We start from the raw sequence: 21,528 nt of genomic DNA, 5'->3' as shown, positions 1-21,528 counted from the left end.
CTGGGCATTGGGTCCTGTAGCGAGTCTTTGCCACCTGGTTTTTAAAGAGGACTTCAGCTGGTAAGTATAAATGTATGGACTGTTGCTGGCATGAATTGTACACAAATACTTTTGTAAACTAGTATTTAGTTTACACATTACTTAAAATGTAAATACTCAGAAAGGGATCCTCTAGCATAACTATCCTCTATCATGACTATGGTTCAATGTCACACATTAGAGGTTCGTTATGCTCAATATGACTCATCTTCACACTTGATAGAACATAACACAAGATGCTACACACGCTTAGTAAGCTAGTGACAGAAATTTATTATGAAATGGGGGGTGGTAGAGGGGTACAGAACTGATTCACACACTTGTAGTAATTTTTATTAAACTTTTTCTGCCATTAGGGAGCTGACTTAATCTAAAGACTGAAAGGGAAGAATTAGAAGCCTGACAGTGAAGATTGCCCAGACTGACAGTGGAAAAAGCCAAGATTGAAATTGAAGTATACCAATGGGATCATGTCTGGCATTATCTTTCAAATCTGGTGACCTTGAAAACCATACAAAGACATGTTCACATGGTAAGTGCCAACTATTTGATAGAATAAGGCTGTGGAGGCATCCTATTGGAGACACTTAGATTATTTTGTAATTTTTAGATGGTATTTCACAGTCCTCTATTTTTGAACTGATGAATAAGACACCTATTGAAGATCAACTGTTTACCCCGGAATTGACTTTCAAAGACCATGCATTATCCAGGTTAGTGTACCAATGCATGCTAGTTAAGAATCACAGGAAGAATGTTGAATATTAGTAGCTTACATACATTAGTCATATTTAATTCATAATTAGATATTTAGGGATCACAATTAGACACTTAGATGATTTTACTTTTTTAGATGGTATTTCAGTCCTCTATTTTATGAACTGATGAATAAGACACCTATTGAAGATCAACTGTTTACCCCTGAATTGACTTTCAAAGACCATGCATTATCCAGGTTGGTGTACCAATGCATGCTAGTTAAGAATCACAAGAAGAATGTTGAATATTAGTAGCTTACATACATTAGTCATATTTAATTCATAATTAGATATTTAGGGATCACAATCAGACACTTAGATGATTTTACTTTTTTATATGGTATTTCAGTCCTCTATTTTATGAACTGATGAATAAGACACCTATTGAAGATCAACTGTTTACCCCTGAATTGACTTTCAAAGACCATGCATTATCCAGGTTGGTGTACCAATGCATGCTAGTTAAGAATCACAGGAAGAATGTTGAATATTAGTAGCTTACATACATTAGTCATATTTAGTTCATAATTAGATATTTAGGGATCACAATCAGAAAAAGGAATACATATTATAGTTGATATAGAGGTATTTGAATGGACATGAAATATTACATTTATGTTCAGCATACATATATATTATTGAAATGTGATATACATTATTATGTATAATTAGAAATTCAGATATTTAAATTAAATTTTTATTACACAATATAATGGTGTATGTTTATTTTATTTATTTTTAAATTTAATTAATAAATATCTTGATAAAATGTTGAACAAAGTTAGAGCATAGACACAAGATGATTGTAAATGTATTTTATGAATATTTGACAACGTGTGTATTAACTTTGTTAAAATTTTCTTTTTGAATTTCAGATTGTCATCTGATGACTTCCAGGAATATATTTTTTGTTTTTGTTTCAGAAACTTTTAATTTTTTAAATGGTAATAATAAACATTTTATTATTAAATACACTCTTTTGAACAGATTATAATAAATATCCATATAATCTGTCAATAAAAAACAATTTGACTCCCATGACTGGTAGTTGGCTATTTGACAAGCACATGCATAAGATCAAATAATGCATTAATTTTTGAAAATCCACTGATTCAGAGAATATTAAAATAAACTATCTTTTTTAAATTAATTGGGGAGTGAGATCCATCGATGCTTTTCTTTTGAAATTCTTAGATGTTAAAAAATTTTTGGATATGTAGTCAAAATTTGACATAAATTATTTTGTTTCACTTTTAAGAAGGGGAAGTGGTTCAATTACATTAAAGTGACAGTGTTGTTGAATGTAAAATTTATTTTATAAGATCTTGTATCTTCCTTAGGTATCTCAAAACATTATTTTCTAAACTTTTTTAATTTTTACATTTATAAATGGTAGGTCATTTAACTTCATATTTTTCACAAGCTAGTTATTGGATGCCAGGTTAATATATTTAATTTTCTAGTGGAGTCATTTAACTATAGTTATTAATATTATGTAGTTTTTAAAATCTTACCTCTTGGGTTAGACATCACATATCTATATATAATTTTCATTCCCCTTTAGTTTATTTTGACAATGTTAAATCAACATTCAAAATGTTTTGGTCCTTAAAGGGACATTCACAAAGTATATTGTGTATTGATTTTTAAAAAATTCATAAAAGAATTTAAACATATTTAGAAAGTACTATAGAATTACATTCAGTCTTTAAATATACTTCGAAAAAGATACATCAATGCACATATCTTAGTCAATTACATAAGGCATCTATGTGCAACCAACAATCAGCATCAAAATAGCCTATGTAGATATGTATTTAATCCAAGAATAAATATAATTACAATCTAATGATTGAATACCAAAACATATTAAGTTGTTCAAATATTATAATCTTATCCAAAAATGGATACATAGCATATAGCTTAATGTCCCTCTAAGCTGAAGACTCCGAAATACATCCTTTACAATATATATTTCAGTCAGTGTGTAAAACAATCCAGAAGTTAATCTAAATATGCTTTACTCATATGTTATACTAATTTAGCAAAAGGAAGGTGCCTAGGTTTCTGATTTTTCAAGCATTATTGTGAAATGTCTCTTTAAAGGGACATGAACTCAAAATATACTTAAAGGGAGACAGTTAAAAAATTAATGATTTATACATTCTGAATGAGTATTCTATTTTAAGCAACTTTAAAAATTGTCTCATATTATGAATGTTCCTTGTGATGTTGCTATCATTAATTTAAAAATAAGGCATTAAATAGATAGTTTATTTGCTTCAGTACTCTGGACAGAACTTGATTTTTTTGGTTGGATTAATTTATCCAACAATCATCAAGGACAACCCAGGTTTTTTGCAACAATTGTCCGTAATCTAAAATATCATTATTGATTTGCAAAGAAAGATAACAAGATAATTCTTAACATTTGAGAATCGGATTAAATTATAAAGTTGCTTAACATTTCATGCTCAATCTGAATCACGAACGCTAAATTTGTTTGGACAGTGTCCCTTTAAGAGATTTAAAGAGTGTATTTACTTCTCTTCTTATCTTGACATACTTTGCTTGAAAAGCATATCGAGATAGGCTCAGTAGATGAAGATTGGTGGATGCACAGAGATGCCTTATGTGATTGGCTCAACCATCTGCATTTAAATTTCTTCTGTTGAGGATATCTAAATACTAAGATAAATTGATTTACATTTTAAAGTCTAAACAATTTTCAATCTCTACAGATCATTTGATACAATTGTTTGTTTGTAAAGTCTATTTAAAAATAAAGACGCCATTGCACAATAACATATATGAGCAGTTCAGACAAATACAAGCTCAAGGTTTATTTACTAATAACAAACAAACCTGTAGTTTAACATTTATAAACAGATTATCCAAGTTACTGACATTATAACCTGAATTTGAACAATAATGAAATATTGCGTGGGAAACGCATCTTGAAACACCAGATTAGCATCTTTAAACATTAGAGTCTAATGTCACGCAATAGCACACAATCAATGTGCATTATGAAATACATTTAATAGAACAATATCAATACTTCACAATAAGTAAAGAAATGGATTTTATGAACAATAAAGACATACAATATTAAATGTGTATTTGTATTAAAGAAACAGACCGTTATTAAACCGAAAAATGTATACAACATTTAATAATGTGACAATATTAGATTTTAAATAGAATTTTATCATTAATATTTAACGGATCACGGATATTAAATCTGCGTCACACATATCCGCATGACAGGCCCATGAGTTACAAATAAGTCTACATGAAAAATGAAGTTACAGCACCACTAGGAGGTATGTGTAAGGAAGTTACTAAGATATGAAACATTAAGGAACAGAGTTCATCACACAAACACAACTTGAGTCAGGATGGTCTCACAGACATTCTAACAATATTTCAAACTTTTATCCAATCAGATGTACAGATAACTTGTCCCATGGTGCATCTCATGTTTACTTCACCATATAAAAGTCCATTACACGTTGCCATCTTTGTCAGTTCTCTAATGCCTGCAGGCATACTGTATATATAATTTATATATATATCCAGCATATCTGAAAACCTAGCAGGCATGTCAGCTCCCAGGTTCACCAAGAAGGAGAGCGCTGCACTGGTCCATGCCGTCAAGGACTTTTATCCCCAGCTGTTTGGGAACAAGAGGAGGTTGACAGATGCGCCTGTTAAGAAGGCCCTCTGGGAGTCTATCACCAATGCGGTTAGATTGGTGTGTGACGTCCAGAGAAGCCAGGATCAAATCATGAGGAGATTCGGAGATATGAGGTTGCGCTTAACAAAAAAAGTCAACCTAGGGGGGCGGAGTTAGCCTGTGAGCAGAAGCAAAGTGACAGAGCTCCTACATAATTCTATATATATTGCTGTGTTTAGCATTGTTAACATTTTTTAGTTTGCTAAGGGCACCCCCTATATATTTCTTTCTATCTGAATCACGAAAGAAAAAATTTGGGTTCAGTGTCCCTTTAAGGAGCCATAATCATATTAAGGAGTGATACGTTAACCATTTAACGTTACATTAATAACCCCCTTTACTGACATTCTCGTTTTGTTTTCCCGTTCTCTATTCTGATTTATCCACTTATATAGTTTTGATCCTAGTTATATTATTAGGAAAATTATGTATTAGCGAAAATATGGTGTGATCACTTAATTATAATACCTAATATTCGGCTAGATTACGAGTTTTGCGGTATGAGTAAAAAAGCAGCGTTAAGGCTCATAACGCTGCTTTTTCACTACCGCTGGTATTACGAGCCTCGCAGGTTTAGGGAAACCGAACACTTTTTTTGGCGGTACCGCAAATTAACTTACGGAATTTGCGTAAAGTCTTTTTTCAATGGGACTTCCATAGCGCCGGTATTACAAGCTTTTTCTGGGAGGCCAAAAAGTGAGCGGTACAGCCTATCCCACAAGATCCGTAACGCATTCTAAAGTCAGTAGTTATGAGTTTTACATTACAGAGCTGTAGCATAACACCCATAAACTACCTATTAACCCCTAAACCGAGGCCCTCCCGCATCGCAAACACTAAAATAAAATTATTAACCCCTAATCTGCCGCTCCTGACATCGCCACCACTATAATAAACATATTAACCCATAAACCGCCGCACTCCCGCCTCGCAAACACTAGTTAAATATTATCAACCCCTAATCTGCTGTCCGATATCGCCGCAAACTACATTACAGTTATTAACCACTAATCTGATGCCCCCAACGTCGCCGCCACTATACTAAAGTTATTAACCCCTAAACCTAAGTCTAACCCTAACACCCCCTAACTTCAATATAATTAAAATAAATCTAAATAAAAATTCCTATCATTACCAAAATTATTCTTATTATTTAAAACTAAATACTTACCTATAAAATAAACCCTAAGCTAGCTACAATATAACTAATAGTTACATTGTATATAGCTTAGGTTTTATTTTTATTTTACAGGCAAGTTTGTATTTATTTTAACTAGGTAGAATAGTTACTAAATATTTATTAACTATTTACTAACTACCTAGCTAAAATAAATACAAATTTACCTGTAAAATGAAACCTAACCTGAGTTACACCAACACCTAACCTTACACTACCATTAAATAAATTACATAAATTAAATACAATTACCTAAATTACAAAAAAAACAAACACTAAATTACACAAAATAAAAACGAAATTATCAGATATTTAAACTAATTACACCCAATCTAATAGCCCTATCAAAATAAAAAAAGCCCACCCAAAATAAAAAACACCCTAGCCTAAACTAAACTACTAATAGCCCTTAAAAGGGCCTTTTGCGGGGCATTGCCCCAAATAAATTAGGTCTTTTACCTGTAAAAAAAATACAAACACCCCCCCAACAGTAAAACCCACCACCCACACAACCAACCCCTCAAATAAAATCCTATCTAAAAAACTTAAGTTCCCCATTGCCCTGAAAAGGGCATTTGTATGGGCATTGCCCTTAAAAGGGCATTTAGCTTTTTTTCAATTGCCCAAACCCTAATCTAAAACTTAAACCCACCCAATAAACCCTTAAAAAAACCTAACACTAACCCCCAAAGATCCACTTACAGTTTTGAAGACCTGACATCCATCCTCAATGAAGCCGGGAGAAGTCCTCAGCGAAGCAGCAAGAAGTCCTCAACGAAGCCGGGAGAAGTCTTCATCCAAGCCGGCAGAAGTGATCCTCCAGACGGGCAGAAGTCTTCCTCCAGACGGCATCTTCTATCTTCATCCATCCGGTGCTGAGTGGGTCCATCTTCAAAACATCCTGCGCGGAGCATCCTCTTCAATCGAAGTCTTCTTCCTGAATGAAGGTTCCTTTAAGTGACGTAATCAAAGATGGCATCCCTTGAATTCCGATTGGCTGATAGAATTCTATCAGCCAATCGGAATTAAAGGTGAAAAAATCCTATTGGCTGATGAGTAAAGGTGAGTAAAATGGCTGCCAGCAGCACACGGCAAACAAAACAGGGAAAAACCCTGACAGTACACTCCCCTCAACGACCCCTCCCCCGCGGGAGGACAAAAGGCTTATTGGGGAAACGGGCATGGAAGGCATGGAGGAGGGCGGGAGCATGAACATCAGAGGAGGGAACCCAAGAACGCACCTCCGGACCGTAGCCCCTCCAGTGAACCAAATACTGTACACAGCCCCTTGACATACGAGAGTCAATAATGCTGCTGACCTCATACTCCTCATGGTTGTCAACAAAGATAGGACGGGGATGAGGCAACACAGTGGTAAACCGATTACAAACCAATGGTTTCAAGAGGGAGACATGAAAACATTGGAGATGCGCATTGCAGGAGGAAGGTCAAGAGCGTAGGCCACAGGATTGACCCATCAGAGTAGTTGAAAAGGACCAACATAACGGGGAGCCAGTTTATTGGAAGGCACACAAAGGTTCAAGTTGCGGGAGGACAGCCAAACTCTCTCACCAACCTGGTAGGAAGGCACGGCAGACGTCTACGATCAGCCTGGAACTTTTGGCGCTGCATAGAACGATGAAGGCAGTCCTTAATCTGCACCCACGTGGAACGGAGTTACCGGAGATTCTCTTCCAAAGCCGGAATACCCTGAGACATGAATGAATTGGGCAACAAGGATGGTTGAAACCCATAATTCGCCATGAACGGGGATAACTTGGAGGAAGCATTAATGGCACTATTATGAGCAAACTCTGCCCAAGGTAACAGTTCAGACCAATTATTGTGGTGATCTGAGACATAGCAACGGAGGAACTGTTCCAGAGCTTGATTAGACCGTTCCGCAGCCCCATTGCATTGAGGGTGATATGCCGAGGAGGAGGAAAGCTGGATACCCATTTGAGCACAAAAGGAACGCCAAAATCTGGAGACAAACTGGCTACCCCGGTCTGACACTATCTCCTTGGGTAACCCATGTAAACGGAAGACCTCCCAGGCAAAAATTGAAGCAAGCTCCTGAGCGGTAGGCAACTTCATCAAGGGAATGCAATGTGACATTTTAGAAAAACGGTCAACCACCATAAGGATAACAGTATTGCCATTGGAAACAGGGAGCTCGACAATGAAGTCCATGGAAAGATGTGTCCAAGGATGCTCACCGTTAGCAATAGGTTGAAGAAGACCCACAGGAAGACGTTGAGGAGTTTTATTCTGTGCACAAAGTGAGCAGGAGGCAACATACACAGCAACATCAGAACGAAGACCTGGCCACCAAAATTGTCAAGTGACAGACCAAATCATTTGGTTCTTGCCTGGGTGACCTGCGGCTTTAGGATAGTGGTAAGTGTGCAAAAGTTTAGTTTGAAGATTCTCAGGAACAAAACACTTACCACTAAGTTTCTCAGGAGGTGCATTGGTTTGTGCAGCCAGGATCTCCTCCCCCAAGGGAGAAGTCAAATTAGTACATATGGTAGCTAAAATATGGTCAGGAGGTATAACAGGAGTAGGTACAGACTGCTCCTTGGACAGAGGCGAAAATTGTCGAGAGAGGGCATCAGCCCTAACATTCTTACTACCAGGCAGGTAGGAGACCAAATAATTAAACCAACACAAAAATAGTGCCCATCTGGCCTGTCAGGGTGACAAACATTTTGCTTCAGATAGATAAGTTAAATTCTTGTGGTCAGTAAGAATGAGCACTGGCACGCTAGTACCCTCGAGAAGATGCCTCCATTCCTTGAGTGCCAAAATTATGGCCAGTAATTCCCTGTCGCCAATTTCATAATTGCACTCCGCTGGAGACAATTTCTCAGAGAAGAAACCACACGGATGCAAGGAACCATCAGGCGTAGGACGTTGAGACAAGAGGGCACCTACTCCAGTCTCAGACGCATCAACCTCAAGAACGAAAGGCAGGACAGGGTAAGATGAGCAAAAACTGGAGTGGCAGCAAAGGCAGTCTTAAGACTATCAAAGGCCTTAATGGCAGTAGGTGACCAATGGAGTGGATCATTCTCTTTACGGGTCATATCTGTGATAGGTTTGACCAAGGAAGAAAAGTTTTTAATAAATTTTCTATAGTAATTGGCGAACCCCAAAAAACGTTGAATAGACCGAAGACCAACTGGGCGAGGCCACTGCAGAACTGCAGATAACTTGTCAGGATCCATGGAGAACCCTGCAACGGAGATAACATAACCTAGGAAGGTTACTTGAGTCTGATGGAACTCACATTTCTCGAGTTTACAAAACAGGCCGTTCTCACGTAGTCTCTGAAGAACCCGTGTAACATCAGAACGATGAGCCTCAAGTGTGGGTGAGTGTATGAGGATGTCGTCTAAGTACACCACAACACACTGTTGCAACATATCTCGTAGGACATCATTAATAAATTCCTGGAAAACAGCAAGAGCATTACATAGGCCAAATGGCATTACAAGATACTCATAATGCCCGCTCCTGGTGTTAAACGCTGTTTTCCATTCGTGGCCCTCCTTGATCATAACGAGATTGTACGCTCCTCTCAAATCAAGTTTAGTAAAGACCGTAGCTCTCTTGAGGCGGTCAAAGAGTTCCATAATGAGCGGAATAGGGTAAGCATTCTTATGGTAAGACGATTAAGACCCCTATAATCGATGCATGGTCTTAACTCGCCACTCTTTTTCTTCACAAAGAAGAAGCCAGCCCCTGCAGGAGAGCAGGATTTGCGGATGATCCCCCGCGACAGAGCATCGGCAACATACTCCTCCATAGCACAATTATCTGCAAGAGACAGAGGGTAAACCCGGCCACGAGGAGGAATGGCTCCGGGCTGCAGGTCTATGGCACAATCGTAAGACCGGTAAGGAGGCAACGTACCGGCATGCACCTTGTCAAAAACGTCCAGGAACTCTCGGTACTCCTCTGGCAATTGAGATACCGAATAAGTGCACAAGACTTTAACTGGTTTCCGAAGACAAGTGGAAATACATTGCGGGGACCACGACAAAATTTCCGACCTGCGCCAGTCGAGACTTGGATTGTGCTTTTGGAGCCAGGGATAACCCAGAACAACCGGAAAATGGGAGAGGTTTCAAAATGGAGAGCCCCAACCGCCATGGACAACGGAGCAGTTTCGTGAGTAACGAGTGCAGGCTGAAGGGGCCTGCCATCAATGGCCTCAATAGCAAGCAGAACGGACCGAGGCAAAACAGGAATGGAGTGCTTTGATACAAAAGCACTGTCAATGAAATAGCCCGCAGTACCGGAGTCAACAAGAGCCTGGGTGACTATGGAGGAGTCCACCCAGGAAAGGACAACCGTGACCAAAGGTTTCTCCTTAAGCGGTTCCGGGGATGAGGATAAACCACCCAAGGTCTGCCCCCAACAGGACGTTAGGTGTGAGCATTTCCCGGCTGTGTAGGACAAGACTTCAAAAGGTGGCCCTGTAACCCACAATAGAGGCAGAGCCCCTCCCGCCTCCTAAAGGCCCTCTCTGCCATGGAGAGACGCGTGAATCCCAACTGCATCAGCTCAGCAGCACCTGGTGACTCGGGACCAGGAGGCATGGGAGGAGAGGGAGGCATGGGTGGGAACGAACACATAGGAGACAACGGAACAGGAGGCTTCCGCAAGCGCTCCTTGAAAGAGGGCCTCTCTCTGAGTCTGATGTCAATTAGGATCAAAAAAGACACCAATGCCTCGAGATCCTCTGGTAAATCTCTGGCAGCAACTTCGTCTTTAATCGCATCAGAGAGCCCATGAAAGAAGGCGGCAACAAGGGCTTCATTGTTCCAACTAACGTCTGCGGCAAGCATACGGAACTCAGTAGCATACTGAGCAACATATCTTGTACCTTGCTGAACGGACATGAGTCGTTTATCAGCAGAGGAGGAGCGAGCCGGAACATCAAATACCCTTCGAAAGGAGGCTACAAATTCAGGGTAATTTATAATCACAGGTTTATTAGTCTCCCACAAGGGATTAGCCCAGGCAAGAGCTGTGTCAGAGAATAACGAGATGAGGTAACATCTCAAAGTAAATGCCCACCTGGCTCAAAAACCCTCTGCACTGAATAGGATCGCCTCCATATTGCTGAGGCAGAGGTGCAGAACCGGACATGCTCCTGGTAGGACTAGGTGCAGCAGCTGAAACAGGAGCAGCTATAACTTGTGGGACACTTTGGTCCAAATGTGCAGTGCGAGTCAGCACGGTTTGCAGGGCTAGTGCAAATTGATCCAAGTGGTGATCCTGTTCATCCATCCTGGAAATGATGGCAGGTAAAGGTGGATTATTAGCACCATCAGGATTCATGGCCTTTGCGTAATGTCAGGGTGCCAGGAATCAGACTGAGACGAGAAGTGCAAAAATAATCACACCTTTATTAATAACAAAAAAATAATAAAAAGTCCACAAGTCAAATAACAAGCCAGGAGTCAAAACCAGAGCTGGTAGTCAGACGAGCCGAGTCAGGAGCCAAAGCAAATAGTCAGATGAGCAGGAATTAGGAACAAGGAAAACAGCAGAGTCAGGAACAAGCCAGGGATCAGGAACCAGGAAGGACATCAGATAGCCAGATAATACATAGGAACTTTCACAAACAGGTCTGAGACAACGCAAAGGCAAAGCATACTGAACAGAGGCCCTTTAAATAATAAGTGATGACATCACAATTCTGAGACTGCATCCTGTCTCACACAGATGATGCACACCAGTCTGGCCATAAAAGGAAGTGCAGGAAATTAGCAGCATCCCCCACAATGCACCATAGTAAGAAAGAGAGGTGAGTAAAATGGCTGCCAGCAGCACATGGCAAACAAAACAGGGAAAAAACCCTGATAAAGATGGACCCACTCCGTGCCGGATGGATGAAGATAGAAGATACCATCTGGATGAAGACTTCTGCCCGTCTGGAGGACCACTTCTGCCGGCTTGGATGAAGACTTCTCCCAGCTTCGTTGAGGACTTCTTGCCGCTTCGCTGAGGACTTCTCCCGGCTTCGTTGAGGATGGATGTCGGGTCTTCAAAACTTTAAGTGGATCTTCGGGGGTTAGTGTTAGGTAAGGTTTTATTTTACAGGTAAATTTGTATTTATTTTAACTAGGTAGTTAGTAAATAGTTAATAACTATTTAGTAACTATTCTACCTAGTTAAAATAAATACAAACTTGCCTGTAAAATAAAAATAAACCCTAAGCTAGATACAATGTAACTATTAGTTATATTGTAGCTAGCTTAGGGTTTATTTTATAGGTAAGTATTTAGTTTTAAATAGGAATTATTTAGTTATTAATAGTAGGTTTTATTTAGATTTATTTTAATTATATTTAAGTTAGGGGGGGTTAGGGTTAGGGTTAGACTTAGGTTTAGGGGTTAATAAATTTAGTATAGTGGCTGCGACGTTTGGGGAGGCAGATTAGGGGATAATAAATGTAGGTAGGTGGCGGCGATGTTAGGGGCGGCAGATTAGGGGTTAATAATATTTAACTAGTGTTTGTGATGCGGGAGTGCGGCGGTTTAGGGGTTAATATGTTTATTATAGTGGCGGCGATGTCTGAAGCGGCAGATTAGGGGTTAATAAGTATAATGTAGGTGTAGGCAATGTCGGGGTGGCAGATTAGGGGTTAATAAGTGTAAGATTAGGGGTGTTTAGACTCGGGGTTCATGTTAGGGTGTTAGGTGTATAAACATAAATTTTCTTTCCCCACAGGTGTTAGACTTTTTTGCAGCCGGCTCTCCCCATTGACGTCTATGGGGACATCATACACGAGCATGTAAAACCAGCTCACCGCTGACTTAAGCAGCGCTGGTATTGGAGTGCGGTATGGAGCACAATTTTGCTCTGCGCTCACTTCTTGCCTGATAACGCCGGGTTTATGAAAACCTGTAATACCAGCGCTGTAGGTAAGTGAGCGGTGACAAAAACGTGCAAGTCAGCACCGCACCCCTCATAACGCAAAACTCGTAATCTAGCCGATTGTTCTCTATTTGATCTGTGAGTCCTTCAGATAAGCACCTAAAGCCCTGATTAAAAAGTTAACTCTTTGGTATGTTTACAGTTAATTTTGTATTAGATCTTCTTATTCAATTATTACTTGTTCATTCTGACTATTAACATATTCCAGCCTAAAAATTATCAACTTAACATATACATATATACAAAATTTCTGGGACAACTCATGATTAATCTTAACTTATTATGATTTTCCAATATACACATTATTCAATACCAAAGGGATGGATTTAGTTCCAAAAATTAAGTAGATCATACTCACTATTTAGGCCTAGAGGTGTTCTGGTTTTCAATCTGAAGATCCAAAACACCTCCTGTTTGTTTTCCCTATTGCCCCCTCGATCACCTAAAGGAACATGATCAATGATGGTCCAACTTAAGCTTTTAGTATTCTTTTGGTGATACATGTTGAATGTTGTATCATGGGAGTTGTGAGTAATCCTGATTTTATATTAGACAGATGTTCATTGATGCGTGATCTTGTTTCACGGGTGGTCATACCTACATATTGGAGGTCACATTCGCTGCATGTTAATAAGTACACTACATAAGTCACTCAGCAATTAAAACACATTTTATGTGAGAATGTCTCTTTTGTGATTATACTAGAAAAGCCATCACCTGTTTTCACAAACTCACAAGCCCTAAAGGTTACATTATGGCATCTGATGACTCCCTTAGTGGTCAACCAGGAACTCTTTCTAATGTTATTCTCCACTGGTTTTAGACGAGTAGGGGCCACCCTATTTTTTCCAATTGTCACACCCCTTTTGTATGCACATCAACAGCCCTTCTGTACCAATTCCGCTAAATCATCATATGCAGAGAGCAGCGAGAAGTGTCTTCTCATAATCTTGCACACTTGGTGATATTGGTCACTGTAGGTGGTGATGAAAGTGGATGTTTGGGGTGGTGTATTTTTAACTTTAGGGTTTTGTGCTTTGGTTAAAAAGATCTCCCTATCCTGGGCTTCTATTGACTTTCTTACTCCACTCATCATTAGTTTTCAATAGCCCGTTCCTTTAATCGGTTTTCAAGTGAATCTGTCTGCTCCACAAATTGATCTAAGGTTGAACAGTTCCTTTGTGTTCTGAAGAACTTCCCCTTAGTAATAGCATTAAATACCCAGTTAGAGTGATTACTTTTTGTATGTAGAAAATAATTCCCTGTGGTAGGTTTTCTAAATACCTGAGTCACTACCTTACTGCCCCCCATTTCATCCACAACTCCAGTTAGGGTGACATCCAAATAGTTAACTTGGTGGCTGTTGTAATCAAAGGTGAATGAAATCCCTATTTTATTCTGATTTATTCAATCAATGTAAGCCTCAGCTGAATTCTCACCCCCTTGCCAAATCAAAATGAGGTAATCGATATACCTTTTGTAGAAAATAATGTTACTCTTATTGGGGTTCAGATCTCCAAAGATGTAGGACAGCTCCCACCAACCCATAAAAAGGTTGGCATAGGTGGGGTCAAACTTGCCCACCATTGCTATACCACATCTTTGGAGATAGAAATTACCCTCAAATTTAAAATAATTGTGGGTAAAAAGAAAATTAGTAATCCTGAGGATAAATTCCCAACTGATGTCATCATATTTTAGGGATCTCTTTAGGAAAAATTAAATCGCCCTAAGTCCCTGGTTCTGTGGTATCGATGAATACAGGGCTTTTACATAGATTGTTAAACATCCCCAATCTTTGGACCAACCTTGTTCCATGAGTAGTTCCAGCAAATGCTTGGTATCAGTTAAATAACTGGGAAGATCTACTACCAATGGCTGGAGAATCGCTTCCAACCAGACAGATGTTCCATAAGAGAACCTATTCCACTGACTATTGGGCATCCTTGTACTGTGGGGGTTGCCTTATGAATTTTGGATAGGTGGATAAAGATGGGTATTATTGGATTGTCCACATATAGGAATGTGCTAGAGTCAGCATCCAAAACACCCAAATCACTGCCGTCATCCAACAGGTCCCTTAGTTCCCATTGTAATCTGGAAGTGGGATACTTGCTCAAGGGTATGTATTGATTCTCGTCCCTCAACTGTCTGTGTGCTTCTGCAATAAAGTCAACCCTATTCATAAGGACTATGGAACCCCCCTTGTCAGCAGTTCTGATGGTTATGGTTGGAATGTTTTGTTAAAGTTTAAGTGTGTCTCTTTCAATCCTAGTAAGATTTGACTTTTTAGGTTTAGTTATAATAGTTTCTGCCAATTTAGTGATGTCATGTTCCACTCTCTTTTGAAAAAGCACAATAATCGTCCCTCTCACTTGTATAGGATAAAAAGAGGACTTACTTTAAAGGAGGGGAACGTGCCTCTTTCAATCGGGTTAGTGGCTCCCTCTAAATACAGTTCTTTGAGTGCCACGCAGTCCCAATACTCTGAGTAGGTTAAGTTCTCATTTCCATTTATGTTTGCATTTGGGGTAAGTAGAGAGGCCTGGTGGTTAGATAATGAAGCATATGTATTAATATCATTTTTTTTAAAACTTATGTAGAGTTAAGTTGATGAGTTTTTTACATCTAACAAAGTCCGAAACAAATCAAACTTTGCCGATGGAACAAATCCCAATCCTAGGCTAAGTACCTTTCTTTCAACTTTAGTTAGTTCATAATCTGATAGATTCACCACATTATTTAGTTCTTGGTCTGTTGAAAACCCCTCCTCAATGGGTAATGACTGGAGCCCTGTGCAAGTGGAAGTTGTCCATATACAGGGCATTGCTGGTTTATATTTCTGTTTGTGTATATATTCCCCCCCCCCCCCCCGCTTCTGGTCCTCCTTGGTGGACCTGAAAAACCTTATCTATATCTGCCCTATTTAAACTTAACTCAGTCATATCTTGAGTAGATGAATATTTACTCTTGTGATTTCTCCTTGGGTCACCTCTTAATATGGACCGACTAGAGAAAGATCCTACTTTAGATTTAACTACACTTTGCTATAGTAAAGACCTGCTCTCTAGGTCCCTGTTTAAACTTTCTTCATCACCTGAACCTCACAATTCATCTATGGATTCCGCCTCACTCTCAGAGAATCCAACTCTTCTCTTGTCCCTGGATCTATTACGTCTCCCCATCCTGCCTTTTTCTATTTCTAAAATTCTTATGAGGATTGTTCTTGTTAAGGAAGAATCTGTCTTTTCTATTCCATACATATACTCTATTCAAATCATAGTCGGACGGGTCCCTAAGATACTTTTTGTGTTTGATCTCAATCAGAAATGCCTTGGCTTCCTCCATTGACTCTTGTAAAATTTTGTCAAACTGGACATAGTCAGGAGCCTTACTTCTTTATTCAGCTCTGTCTGAATAAGATCAATTTGCAAAGATATTTCACTCAAAAGCTTAGTTTTAAACTCAATAATCAAAAACATTAATTTGAGTAAACAATCAGATAATGTATTGTTCCAACACATAATGATATCTTGGTCCTCAGTAATAAAGGTTGGAAAGTTGTTTAATCTGAGTCCTATTTAATCTGAGTCCTTTTGGGATAATCCCCATATTGTGGCATCTAGTCAGTACTTGGATGTCCCATTTGATTCCCAGTGTACACATATATGAGTCTATGATTGGCTGATGGCTGTCACATGGTACAGGAGGGCCGGTGTCCAGTCGAAAATAGGTACCTTGTTGACATTTGCTACTTCGACGTGTGCATGCTAACAATTACATAATCACACTCCACATATGTTTAAAAGGAATGTGTGCAATGTGATTATGTAATGACCAACATGCGCAGATGCAGGAAGCAAATCTCAACGACCGCTGATTGGCTGTAATTGCCGGTGGGGGACTTCTTAACTCACACAATGAGACGGCCAGTGTATGCGTTGTTAATTAGACACATAAAAACGCTGCACTTTAATTCCCCCATCTTCATGATCTTTTTTTGCCTCTGCCTGGTGGGGTTCACGGTTGTTGAAGCCCCACTAGTAAACCTCATTCCCCGAGGTTCCCTTGGGGTGGATGCCAGAGAATTGGCGGGGTGCCCCCCTTAAACCCCCCAGGCGTAGGCAAAAAAGATAGTTAAGATGGGGGAATTACTGTGCAGCGTATATATGTATGATTGACAATGCATACAATGGAAGCAGCAGATTAGTTCCTTTGGTACCTGTATGTCAGAACTCACTATACCACCTTATGTTTAGTGTCATACAATTACCAATACCACCTTTACCTTTTAGTTCCTCCTAGCCTATTTAAGCTTTCTCCTGACGCCAGCCAGGTGCTTAGTAATTGAGTTTTATCCCTAGGTAACTCTGCTACAGACTGAGCTCCTGCTTATTCCAAGCTAACTTATTGGAAAATAGTTTAAACTTTATTCAAGGGGAACTGACACCCTGTTACGGTGTTCTGTTTTCACTACTTTGGTAACGGCATACAATTCTGTTACATCTCCACTTATAATATCAAGCCAGGATTATACTTCAAACCTCTGTGTGCCTTTGCATCTTTACCGGAAAATTTGTGAGTTTAATTCTCCCGCGGACTTCAGTCCTGTGACGTCAGGCGCCAACCGCAACCTGTTTCAGTAAGCTGTCACTCACCGCCTAACAGCTGTTGCCTCGAGTGCCGCACGAGTTCTCTGTTCTCAGCCGATTCAACAGGTAACCTGCGACTCACTCGCTACAGCTAACAGAGTTGTGTAACATCTAATTGTGACTTTAAATCTTTGGCGCACACCTCACTAATTATTGGGCACAGAGGAACTGCTGCATTGATTGTATTGTGATACATATGAACTGATACTTTTCCACAAATCATCAGAAAGAATTACTTTGTAAATATTTGTTTCTTAATGGATACTTAACATATTAAGTTACTCCTATATTTTTCCCCAAGTCTCCACATAGACTTAAAGTTTATTAACTCACTCTGAGCCCCATTATGGTTAACATCGTCATATGTTAATTAAGTGCTGAGTGAGACATTACATCTGATCCGCAGCTGTAGATCCACAGCAATAGTTGAAAAATCTTTAACTTACTAATCCTTGACAGAATTACTAAGCCAGAATAATGGATCCAGCGGATCTGCCGCAAATTGTTTACAATCTTTCGCAAAAGGTAGATCAACTAGGACAGGCCATGAGTGCTTTACAAGTGCAGAATGAAACTTTGAGAAAGGTTATCAGAGACACTGTGAAGGTTACAACACCACCTCCGGTGAGCCAACCTGAACCTCAGATAGCATCTCCTGATTTCTTTTCAGGCGACAGACGCCTATATCGTCAATTTAAGAATGCATGCATGTTGCTTTTCACACTCAAACCTAAAACTTATCCTAGTGATCACCTGAAAGTTTTGACAATGATATCTTTTCTGCGTGGTGAACCCAGGATCTGGGCAGACTCGTTTTATGAAACACACAATCCTATTCTCACTTCCCTACCAGATTTCCTCACTGCCATGGATGAATTGTACTTGGATACTAATTCACAAATTACAGCTGAAACTAAGATGAGAGCTTTACGACAAGGTTCTAAACCAGTTGAGGTGTATATCACCGAATTTAAGCAGTTCTCTACAGACTCCCAATGGAATCAAATAGCTCTTAGAAATTTGGGGGACTTCCGGCTGTGGGTGGGGCCAACAGGTAGCACGCAGGTAGAGTGCTGGTAGCTACCGACGGCTCTATTCTCCTATACGATAGGAACTCCACTACTCTGCAGCCACCCGTTATGAGCCTTGTCCTGAGAAAAGATATTAGGACTGGCTAGTGATCTGCGGATCTTGGATGGGAAGTCACTAGAAGGCATAACTGCTCTGTGGCTAGGAGCACCCGGAGAAGCTGCCCTGTTTCTCGGGCAAACTACGCTGATACACAAAAACATTTATCTGAAGCAAGCCGCCATTCTCAACGGGAGCCTCAAGGTAAACGCACGAAGCACAAACAGCGCCGAAGGTAGACTACGCTGTTCCTCCTAAATACCTGCAGCAGAATCTGGAAGACAAACAGAGAGTCAGCTAACCTTTTCTGCAGGTGCAGCACATTTGGAGTCTAAGAATGCATCACCGGTAAAAAGTGCTACGGAGCTGTGCATCAAAGACATTACACAGTGACTGATGGCTCTTCTCAACAATACCCCTCGCGAAACTCCCGAGTACCCGAGGAGTTTGTCCGGATTGGAGGGCAGGTGTTTCCGTTTTTCTGAACAAAGCGGTTGCTGCTTACAGGTCTTTTTGTTCGAATTATGAACCTTGGAAACAGCGTATCGCAGTAACCCCGCCTAAACCTGCAGGACTACAGGCAACACCTAAGGAGACTGAGGACCCGGTGTTCTCTGGAATTTGGCCGCACCTGGTGGCGGCTTTCACACAAGCAGGGTCGAATAAGAGACACTTGCGTGATTCAGAGGCCCCAGAGGAATTCAAACAGTCAGAAGTAAACCTTTCTGTGATCTGAAGGTGCTTAAAGCAAGTCCTATTGCTACCACTATCACTGAATATTGGCTGGCTTAGAGCCCTGGTTATACCCTTCCTATAAGTTCAGTCAGCCGTATATTCTTGGCCCTTATCTGAGAGCAAGCAGTGGTACGGGAGAAATCCTTCAACAAAGGTCGGACCTGTGCCACAGGACAAAGTGGATCTCATCTCAGGTACTCTTTAACATCCTTTTCTTTGGCGGATATACCGGGACAATAAGCCCCTTTCTAAGGAGCGACTATAAAGGGATCCTTTTGCTGTGGGCCAAAGCATAAAGTAGAGCCATTGGCGGCCCATATAAAGACATAAAGTAAAGAAAAAGAATATTTAATTCTATGTGACATTGCAATTTTTTGTTAGCCCTTTTTTTTTTTTTTTTTTTTCTTCTTCTCCCCTATTATCAGAAGCTCTGGCAACCTTATAGTTAAAAGAAAAAAGGGAAAAAAAGGGACGTTTATCTAGAGTATCAAGAATAACTTATTGCATCTGTAAGAATAGATACTATTTGCAACAGTATACACGCTAATAATATAAGAATGTATCTTAACTGATTAAGCCATAAGAAGCACTATAATTGACTTTTTTTTTTTTTTTTTTTTCCTTTTGTCTAGACTTGTATATGCTGTTAGCTTTAACCAAATTTCTGTAACTGTGAAAATTTAACAGTACAAGTTAGGAGCAGTAGGGGGACCTAGAAGTGTAAGATAGCCGAATACTACAACTAGAGGCACAGAGTATTTAGTGTTAAATTTGAGTCCTCTTCTTTTTGCTCTTTTTTTTTTTTTTTTTTGTTCTTTTTCTTTCTGTTTCTTTTTCTGTCTTTCTATCACAGCTCCCACATCTCTCTTTTTCTCTTTTTTTTTTTCTTTTTCCTCTTTTTCTTTTTTTTCTTTTGCACACGGTATTTATATAAATACTAGTTATTTACACTCACTACAACACTTTTTAAATTTGGATGTTCTTTTTATTTTTAGTGTTCACAGCTACACTTTAGCACTGATTTAGATTAAGTGGCCGTGTAGCCACCTTGTCACAGAATTTTTTTTCTTTTTCCTTTCTTCCCCTTTTTTCACTACACACTCACATAATATCACGGTGAATAGACAGATTTATTACACTTCCAAAAGGTTCTTCACCTAAAATGCCACCAAGACAAAAAGATAAGAAGGGCAACGCTAAAAATATGGAAAATGTGCTTGATGTCTCACAAGGGAGCGGTTAATGTGGGGATTAGTGATACGAATTTGCAGCACAAGTAGCAAAGCTGATGACCCCACACTTAGATCTAATTAAAGCTGAAATTAAAGCAGAGATTCTTAGTTTAAAAGATGACATCAGACAATTTACGGCAAGGTTAACGGAGGTGGAGACTAGGGTCTCAGAGGCGGAGGACAGAATAGACACTCATAGCTCTGATATCACTGTTCAAGGGAAAACTATTGCACAATTACAAGAACGTCTAGAAGACCTTGAGGATAGGTCGAGGCGCAATAATCTACAGATCATTGGTCTCCCTGAAACAGTGGAATATCAAGATCTGCTCCATTTCGTTTCTGTCACCCTCCCTCAGGCCCTTACGATCCCTCCTCCTCCTACGCCTTTTCTGATCGAGAGAGCACACAGAATAGGCCCTCCTAAGGATAGTAACACTTCACCAAAAGTAGACATGTGCACGGCTAAAAAATTCGGTTCGTTTTCGGTTCGGATCGATTCGGACTTTTCAAATTTCGTTTCGGATCGAATCGGATTTGGCAAAATTTGAATAAATTTGTTTCGGATTTATTCGGATCCGAATAAATTCGTTTCGGATTTATTCGGATTCGGCTGAATTCGGTTCTATTCCGTTCCGAAATTCGGTATGTTTTTAGTACACTAACACCCATTAGTACACTAAGTCACTAACACCCATAAACTACCTATGAATCACTAAACCGAGGCCCCCCCACATTGCAAACCCTATAATAACATTATTTAACCCCTAAACTGCCGATCGGATATCGCCGCAACCTACATTATAGCTATTAACCCCTAATCTGCTGTCCCTAACACCGCCGACCCCTACATTATAGTTATTAACCCCTAATCTGCCCCCCCCCAACATCGCCGCAATCTAACTACAAGTATTAACCCCTAATCTGCCGACCCGATATCGCCGCCGCCTACATTATAGCTATTAACCCCTAATCTGCTGTCCCTAACACCGCCGACCCCTACATTATAGTTATTAACCCCTAATCTGCCCCCCCCAACGTCGCCGCAATCTAACTACAAGTATTAACCCCTAATCTGCCGACCCGATATCGCCGCCACCTACATTATAACTAT

Source organism: Bombina bombina, chromosome 1, assembly GCF_027579735.1.
Source record: "Bombina bombina isolate aBomBom1 chromosome 1, aBomBom1.pri, whole genome shotgun sequence".
NCBI classification, from domain to species: domain Eukaryota; kingdom Metazoa; phylum Chordata; class Amphibia; order Anura; family Bombinatoridae; genus Bombina; species Bombina bombina.
Note: the sequence above shows the minus strand (reverse complement) of the source record.